The sequence below is a fragment of the Chiloscyllium plagiosum genome, chromosome 24 (assembly GCF_004010195.1).
Source record: "Chiloscyllium plagiosum isolate BGI_BamShark_2017 chromosome 24, ASM401019v2, whole genome shotgun sequence".
NCBI lineage: Eukaryota > Metazoa > Chordata > Chondrichthyes > Orectolobiformes > Hemiscylliidae > Chiloscyllium > Chiloscyllium plagiosum.
In genome coordinates this window covers 14,485,944-14,495,585 of record NC_057733.1, presented here as the reverse complement: position 1 = coordinate 14,495,585, position 9,642 = coordinate 14,485,944, and positions in this window count along the sequence as shown.

Genomic DNA, 9,642 nt, shown 5'->3' with positions numbered 1-9,642 from the left:
ATGCTGCCTGACCTGCTGCGCTTTTCCAGCAACACATTTTCAGTTAGGAATAGATATCAATACTGGTGTTGTCAGCAATGCTTATTTCTCATGAACTCCCTCCAGTGCAGGACGTGTGTTGATGCCGTTTCTACAGCAGGTTGTCTGAAGATGTGGCATTTGTTCCTGTTGTTCCCTTGGTGAGGGTCCCCAATTCATTATGATTCTTGTTCAGGAGGGCGGAACTGTCCCCACCTTCTTTATTCAGCCCTTTCCCTCTGTTGGCCACTACAAGGTCAGCTTAAAATATGTTCCCTCACGGATAAGACTGAGTTTACAAGTTATTAAGACACAGGGAAAAATAAAACCCAACTCACATGCACATAGGATAGAAATGAGAAGCGAATAAAAAGAAAATAGTTAAAATGATATACAGATCAGTCATTAGTTTGTCTGTGAAAGTAGATGGTGAAAGATTCTAGCCATTAAGTTGGGTGATTCTAGTAGCATTAACTCTGGCAGTTTGAGGATTCTGGGTTCTGAAGATTAACCAAAAGGTGTTGCCCAGTTTATTGAATGACTGCAGCTTTTGACTAGTGACCAGCAATCAGTAAAAGAGAAAAAAAGAGAGAGAAACGTTCCACCTTTTTCTTTTTATCTGCAAACACAGAAGTGTCTAGTAAATGTTATCAGCTATAGCCTTCACGACCCACTCAAACCCAATAGCATGATAGCAGTAGACTAAAACAGCAGCATCAGAACTCCAGACTTGCACATCCGGCTTTTCTTTTTAGTCTTCTCTTGCGTATTGCTAGCAGGAGGAAGCACAGACCTGGCATTTGCTCAGGCTGTTTTCTTTACACCTTATATTATGTCAGAGGGATATAGTTCACTAGAAATGGTCCTGCTTTTTGTATTATATTTAAGAGTTTCTCTGAAATACTTTGACAGCCCTCTCAGTGCAACTTTCCAAGGTTTCTTTGATAGCTGAGTGTAGTCCACATAGCAAATTATTTTCAGTCACTGAATTGAATTCTCAACCCTCTATGGCTTTTTTGTCATTTTTTTATTTAGGAAAGAAACATAAAAGTTAAATGTAAATGTATGTAATTCAGGGCTACAATACACTGCCATGACACTTTGGATGAGGGTGTTTAATGTACAAAATATCCTGTTTCTCAGATTTATTGCGGCAATTCAAGTGAACCATTATTATGATTCAACCCAGCCTTTAATACATCCAACATTTCCACTATAAACACCTTTACTGTTATGAAACATTTAAAATGTTCACAGGAGAATTATAACTAAGCATGAGACCAAGTCACGTAAGGATATTTGGGTCAGATGACTAAAACATTGATCAGAGAGTTAGGTTTTAAGGTATGTTATAGGTGGAAAGCAAAGTAGAGAGGTGTGAAAGGGAATTTCAGAGCTAATGGCTCAGGCAGATGAAGGTATAACCACCAATGGTGAAGTGATTAAATTCAAGATGCTCAAGAATTCGAGCTACACAGATGTAATTGGAAGGCAATGGGGCGTCTGGTGATTACAGTGACAATGAGGTGCAAGGATGTTCATTCACATGATGTGAGTGTCAATGGCAAGGTTAGCACTAATTGTCCATGCCTAATCTCCCTTGAGAAAATGGTGGTAAGCCTCCTTCTTGAACCTCTGCAGTAGTTTTATTAACAGTGTTAGTAGGAGAGGAGTATCTGGATCTTGACATAGTTGCAGTGAAGGAATAGAAATATAGTTCCAAGTCAAGCTGATGTGTACCTTAAAGGGGAAATCTCAGGTACTGGTGCTCCATGCCTGTCCTTGTTCTTCTTGTTGGTGGAGGTCAATGTTGGGAAGGTGCTGTTGGAGGAGGAGCCTTGACATATTATGTATATTGTACGTGGATCACAAGCTGCCACTGTGACAGAGTGGTGGAAGGAGTGAACATTTACATGCAGGATGGAGTGCTAATATAGTGGGTTGCTTTGTTCGGGAAAGTGTTGAGCTCCTTGTACTCTTCCAGGCAATGGATGATATTCCATCACATTCCTGACTTGTGCCTTGTAGATGGTGGACTAAAGAAGGTTTTGTGGTGCAATTGGTAACATACCTGCCTCTGAGTCAGAATTTCTGGGTTCAAGTCCCACTTGGAAAGTGGAAAGCGAAATGTGGTTATACAGGTTGACAATCTGTAAATCCTTCCCATGCACCTCTGGCAGTTGGCAAGAGTGGGAGAGATTCCTGGTCAGCCAGAACTGTGTGGTAACTACAGTGCAAAAGCTCCCCAAACCCAAATTGGAAGACCCCTGTGTAAGTTCTTAGCTGTAGTCCATTGTAAGCATCTTCCTCACTCTGAAGGACCACCAGAAGAAGAAGATGGAAGACAGGCTTTGTGAAGTTAGAAGGAGATTTAACTAGCTTGGAATTTTGAGTCTCTAACTTTCTGTTTGTAGCTCCAGTCTTTTTATGGCTGGTTCAGTGACAATTCTAATTAGTGGTTACTCCCCCAGGATGTTGACAATGGAGAACTTAGTCTCTTGTTGGATCTGATCATTTCTTGACATTTATATAAATATGGAATTCCCTTGACTTCAATTTTGCCCATAACTTCTTGATGTCACACTCAGTCAAATGCATCCTTAGTGTCAAATGCAGTAACTCCCACTGCATCTCTTGAATTTAGCTCTTTTGTCTAAATTTGGACAAAGTCTGTAATGGGAGCTGGGGCTGAGTGACTCTGGCAGGACCCAGGCTGAGCCTTGGTGAACAGCATATTGCTGTGTGTGTGCCACTTGTTTACACCTTCCATCACATTGCTGATGATCAAGAGTAGACAGATGGAATGGTATTCAGCCATTTGGAATGGATTTGTTCTGTTTTGTGTGGACAGGACATACCTGGGCAATTTTCCACATTGTTAGGTAGATGCCAGTTTGTAGATGTACTGGAACAGTTTGATGAAGTACATGGCTTGAGTTCTGGAAAATTAGACTTCAGTGTTATAGTTGAATCCTAATCAAGACAGGCCATCAATGGCAGCAAGGGGGTACTCCAATGATGAGCAATTCGAAGGTTAATGAGGGAAATGGGAGGACTCTTCCAGGGTATTCCTGGTCTCAGGGCAGCCTCATAGAGGGTGTCATGCCTGTGGGTCTGTGGAAATGGCATCCTTCCAGAGGACATTGCAGACATTGGTGCCAATGGTTCCATGCCCATTGGACTGAAAATGCCACATTTCCAGCCTTAAACAATTCTCTCAGATGAGTTGGGTCTAACAGATTCAGCTTTCACTACCTTCCAAGGATGAGAATTGCACACTCTGAGAACAAAATGGGAGAGCAGGAGGTGATAGTAAAATGCAGCATCATTGTCTGACGTGATCGGAGATTTAGAAGATAAGGGCTGGAGGATGGGGCAAATTTGATGGCTCCATCAAAGGAGTAGGCAATGCTGTGACCAGCAAAGCTGGGATTTGTGGGAGGACAATCAATAGATAACATGAAACGGTGTGGTGTAATCAGGCTCCTGCGTTCTCCTCACTGCCCAGCAACTCCCACTTTTCCCAGTGGTCCTTCAAAAGGCTCAGGACCCCTGTTTGGGATTTTGCCTTCAGAAACTCAGCCGTTACCCTCAATTAGGGAGGGCTACTACAGGCAGTGTTTGAATTGACCCTCTCTGTGGTAATCACATTGTCAGGGCAACTCACAGACAGAAATAAGCCAGGAAGGAACAGAAATTTGGAGCTGAAGTAGACCATTCGTCCTTTCGAGTCTGATACTCCCAATATAAAAGTAGCTGATCCTCGATCTTAAAACCATACACCCCTTTCTCCCATTTCCTTTGATGCCTTTAAAATCTAAATATCAGTTCTTGAAAATATTCAGTGACTTAGTGTCCACAGATTTCTGTGGTAGAAAATTCCATACATTCACGACCCTTTTAATGAAGAACGCTTTCCTCATCTCAGTACTAAATGGCCTATCCCATACCCTTGTACTGTAATCCCTGGCTCTGGATGCCTCAACTAGGGAATTCACCTTCGCTGCAGCTAATACATCCAACCCTGTTAGAATTTTATCTGTTTTCAATCAGATCCCCTCACATTTTTCTAAACTCTAGTGAAGACAGGCCCAATTGAATCAACCTCTCTTCATAAGACAGTCCTCAAGACTTACAAATGGCTCATACCCAGGAAGCCTAAGGAAAGTTGAAGCCTTGTGGAGCATTTGATTGAATTGTCAATACGTAAAACTGGTGAGCTAAACTACAATCCCTTAGAATACAACATTTCCTCCAATTGGAATGGGACCTATGTTTATCCCTGAAGGAATAATATTTTCAAAGGCAGTAAAATCTAATCCACTAGATCCAGCCTCTGTCTCTACTCCTAACTAGTTTCTTCAGCTATGCTGATTATGTCTCTAAATTTAAAGCATCAGATTAAAATGATTAACTATTGAAAGTGAAGTAATCTCATTTGTCATTCTGAAGCAATTTAACAATGACATCCACTTCAACAAATACTTATCAAAGCCAAGTGATAATGTTACATATACAAAACTAATTGGAAAACCTATAACATTTCATCTTGCATTTATATCATTTTAAGTCCATGTGGTTTTTGGACTGATTTGGCCAATTCCAAGACGTTAATGTTTGTGTGCAGCAGATACAGGCACAGAGATACCTGGAAGTGATAACAGCACAGTTAATCGAATTTAAGAAGTACAGATGACATCATAAACTCCAAGACTGAAGTTGATCCTGGAGCATCTGTTGTTGTTTATGTGAAGATCTGTTTCAAATTTACGTGGGGATTATATTGTGGTTTTACTTCATTACTTTGTGTTTGAAGCGTTTAGTGTTGTAGGCCTTAACTGTCAAACTGTGACATGTCCATGATTCACAATTTGTTCCCTTCCTGCAGGACTGTCAAAGAGTAACTTAGAGAGATTTCAAAGTCACCCATTCCATAAAGGCACGGCCTATTGTGGAACCAACTGTGTTGGCTGTTCTGTGTATTGGCTGTGTCAGTAAAATGGTTTTCAAAGCACTCAGAGTATTCCATTAGTGTCCATAGGCAATCAAATACTTTTCAAATTGTAGTCCCTGATGTAACACAGGAAACATGGTGAAATGTTTATCATAGAGGCCGGAAACCTGTCACCAAGTCACTCTTTATTTACATGAGGAATGTCTTTGACATTGATCCAGCTCCCTCAGAGCCAGCTCTCAGAGTGAACAGAACCTCTGACATCCCTGTTTATATCTGTTAGCCAGGGTTCTCTGATTGGACGAGGTTAACAGCCCCAGTCAGGGAACTCGTATTCGATGAGGTCCACCTAGCTGACTTCATTACAAAGACCACAAATGACCGCCGACCTATACATAACATATCCTATGAACAGCAAGTGTGATGATGACCTACTTTTGAGTTTATGCAGTTGATTGTGGGATAAACAATGACAAGAATGCCAAAGAGCACAATTGAAAAGGGCTGAGGGATCTTTAATATTCACTCAAGATAGAGTTCCTGCTTCCCCAAATATTGCACTTAATGTATGCATGCATGAGAGAGAGGTAGAACCTAAAACTGAGAACATGCTAGAAGAGTTGTAGTAGAGATAAAAGAATATGGATAAAACAGGCAATAGGTCCTTTAAATATTAATGCTCCTTCAAGAAGCAATTGGTTGTTCCAGAGCTAATGCTTTGCCCCTGATTCTTCTACAGCCACTAACAAAAAGAAGGAAATTGGAGTAAGCCATTTTCCATTCAGCCCTTCGACCCTGCTTTATCATTCAGTCAGATCATGGCTAATCTTCTACCTCACTATTACTTTCCCACGTTATCCACACATCCCTTAAATCCTTTAGTACCAAAATATCTACAGATCTCTGACTCATCAATACTCATTGACTGAGCATTCATAGATCTCTGTCTCTATGAAGTACAAAGATCCTTAATCCTCTGGGTGATGAAATTTCCCTTTATCTCATCCAAAAACAGCTGACCTCTTTTTCAAATATTGTAATCCCTGGTTCGAAGTTCCCAGCCAGGCGAAACAGTTTCTGAGCATCTATTCTGTCAAGCCGTTTAAGAATTTATCAGTTTCAATGAGATCACCTCTTATTCTTCTACACTCTCAGGAATATAAGTCCCATCTACTCAATCTCTCCTCATTGGAACCATTCTCATAATAATCCAACATTAGTAATATTTTACTTTTGTATCAGTCCAGTGAATCTTCAATGACACTCCCTCTAAAATGAGTGCATTTGTATTTTAAGATATGATTAATATTCCACATATGTTGAAATATAATCATATGAAAATTCTACTTTAAGTCAGACATTGACTTGGGACTGTATCACTATTCCTTCAGGGTTTCTGGAAAGTCCTGGAATTCCCTCCCTAATGACCATGAGGGTTTGCCTATAACACAGGATTACAAAAGTTCATGAAGGCAGCTCACCACCCACTTTCTCAAGCTCAATTAAGAATGGAAAATTATTGCTATCCCCAACAGTGATGGTATCCACAACTCATGAAAGAATACAAGAAGAAGTTGATTACAAGAAGATTTAAAAGAAGATTATCATTACAATGTTTGTGGAGCTGGAATGTTCTCATCTCCAGAGTAACCTAATTGTTCCATGCTCATTCCTTGTGTAGTAAATCCAACTTTAGCGAAGAACTCATCTTCAGGGGAGGCCCAGTAAGTCAACCAACTTGTATTCACATTCTTTGAAGTGGCTAAGCCACAGGTGGAGGTGCTCTAGGCTCTGGCAGCTCCTTTCAATAATGAGGCCCAATTTCTAGTTTCATTTGAGTTTCTCTTTAGGGTGCACATTGCAATCACTTAACTTTCTTCAACCTCCAGACTGGACCTTGACATGCCTGTAGCACAATGAGATTCATGTACATCATGTCAATGTAACTGATCACAAGACTCTGCCATCAGTAAGAGAGAAGGCACTGGTCAAGAATGAAGAGAGGGAGAGATCTTAGACAATATACTCGACAGCTGCATCTGAAGACTGAATAGATACCTCTGTAAATAAAGTTGTGTTTTCATAAAGAGTTGTACAGCCTTATTTAATAATAAGAAACGAGCATCTTCAAGGCCATTGTATATGCAGATACCCACAGCCTGGCATGTTCTAAACTGGTTTCTCAATGTGCAGGTAGTGGTGCTGGATTAGGGCACAAGATAAGCCAATTCCCTTCACCCATCTAGTTAACTAATGTCCTTGAGGGAAAGAAATCTGCCATCCTGGTTTAGCTGACATATGACTCCATACACACTGCAATGTGATTATTCTTCAAACTATTTTTCTAGCAAACCTGTTCAGGGATGTTATTATACACCTCTGGAGCCAGTGGGACTTGATCCTTCAGCCTCCTGATCCAGGCGTTGGGGCACTACCTCTGAGCCTCAAGAGGACTTACAATTACTGTCTGAACCATTAGGGATAGATGATTAGAAAACAAAATTCAACTCATGGCAGTAAAATATGGATACTGATAGCACATAGAGTGAGATTATTGCCATGTACTTTGTAGAATAAATTAAAAATAAAACAAAAAGGTGCTATATATTACTGATACATTTTGAGTAGAGTATTGGGTTAATTTGAGATATTTCCTACTGGTCTGCTGACAGGAAAAAAACAAAGATGACCATCTCAGCAGGTTCCCAGAGAGAGGCCTGTGCTCAGGCAAATAGGCCCAGCAAAAGTCTATTATTTCAGGAGAAGAAAATTGCGAAAAAGAACAACTTTCAATTTGGGACGAAAGAAAAACAATGCAACTGCTGAAAATCTCAAATAAAGAGACTCTGTTTCACTCTTCACTCTGGCTGAATTTCTGCAGAGTTCTCTGTGATTCGGTTTAAGATTACCGACAGTGACAATACTGAGAACTTAATAAAATATAACAGCGTAGCTCTAAGGCAGACTTTTTTAAAAATTCAATCGCTTGCAAAACCATGTTGTTAGTTTAACATTGAATTAAGGGTAACCTTGTGCTCTGATCCCATATCCACAAAGAACTGGTTAAAACCACCCAATGTTATTTCATTGGAGCAAGCAGCAAGACCATCAGGAAACTTCTGCACAGTTTTGACAAGCAGCGTTCAGCCTGTAATCTCAAGCGGTAGGCCGAGGGACAAGCTGCTCGGCCAGGATTTACTCTTTCGTATCACTTCTTTGCCATACCGTGCCAATTTTGTTTTATTATACTTGGACAGGACTACGAGCAATCAGGCAGCATCACTGCCCAAAGGGCAGCAGGGCCTGGGACCAGGCCAGAAAACACATTCCCTCACTCCAAGGTGTACACAGCAATGCCACAAAAATATCCACATTCTCGATAAGACAAACAAGACAGCACACTCTGCCTTTTTGCACTCCGGTGCCAGCTTTCTCTTCATGGGTATTTGGGAGTAGAAGGATCGTCTCACCAAATCTTTTCCCTTTGATAGGGTCTGAGCCACTCAAAGCAGGAGAGGACCTAATAGCATTGAGCTTTAACAAGAAGATGCTTTGATCTGAACAAGATGTATTTTATTGTATAGTTGCAATGCAAGCTACTTTGATAACTTCATATTGTTGCGAAGGCTAAGAAGAGACATATTTATATGCCTGTTTTCCATGGGACCCTATGATGTTCTGCCCATGCACCCATCTGTATGACATCAACAAATTGGGTGGAGCTAACTGCAGTCATTAATATTAACCCTTTCAGAATCATTATTTGTGCAATGTTCAGCCTTTTTAAGTTATGTTTCCACAACAAACTCTTCAGAACTCGCAAGGATCCATCAGGATAGTTGAAATGTTCTCAGCCCTCGACCGACTTGAGTAATAGAGCTAATGAGAAAATCAGATTCCCACCATCAAGAAAATAATTTCCAATTTTCCACGTAAGGTTTAAGCTGCAAGTTCTGAATTTCACTAACAAGAAGTGGCTACCTTATTTATGTGCAATTGCATCACATTATTTGTTACTCTCACTTCATTTCTATGTTGCTTCCCTTCTCCCCTCCTTCTCTGGTGCCAATTTCTGACATGAACATGGTTAGCTGGTGCTATTGGACTTGTCAGTTACTTCATCTGGTTCCACCATTGCTACCATTTCCCCACATGCTTACATACACCATTCCTTCCACTCTTCCTCTATGCAAATGGAAAACCACCAGCTGTACCACATTGTCCTGGCTTTTAGAACAACTCATGCACCATTTAAGCCCTTGTGACATTATTTAGGAAAATAGGTCCATTTGAGCTTTGCATTAATGCTGCGCATACTGGGACACACATACATCTCATTGCATCTCCATTGGATGTACCTTTTGTTGCTTTTTAGTTTGCTTTCATAGCACTCACACCCATTGTGTTTATCTTGACTCACTGTTTCCCTGGCTCGCATTGGGTTTTAGGGTATTCAGGAAGGCAGGAAGCTTGCCATGTTTAGTCTCACTGAATAAGGGGTTGGCTATGGTGCTGTGTGGTACCATGCTATGGCAACGTTGCACCTGCAGTGAATGCAAGCAGCCATATCCAGCAGGTGTTTCATATGCTTCAAACACATGGCATGTCTGATAGACTAAGTGACCCAGTCCGTATTGGGATCAAACTGTAGCACAGTCAATGGGCTTGTT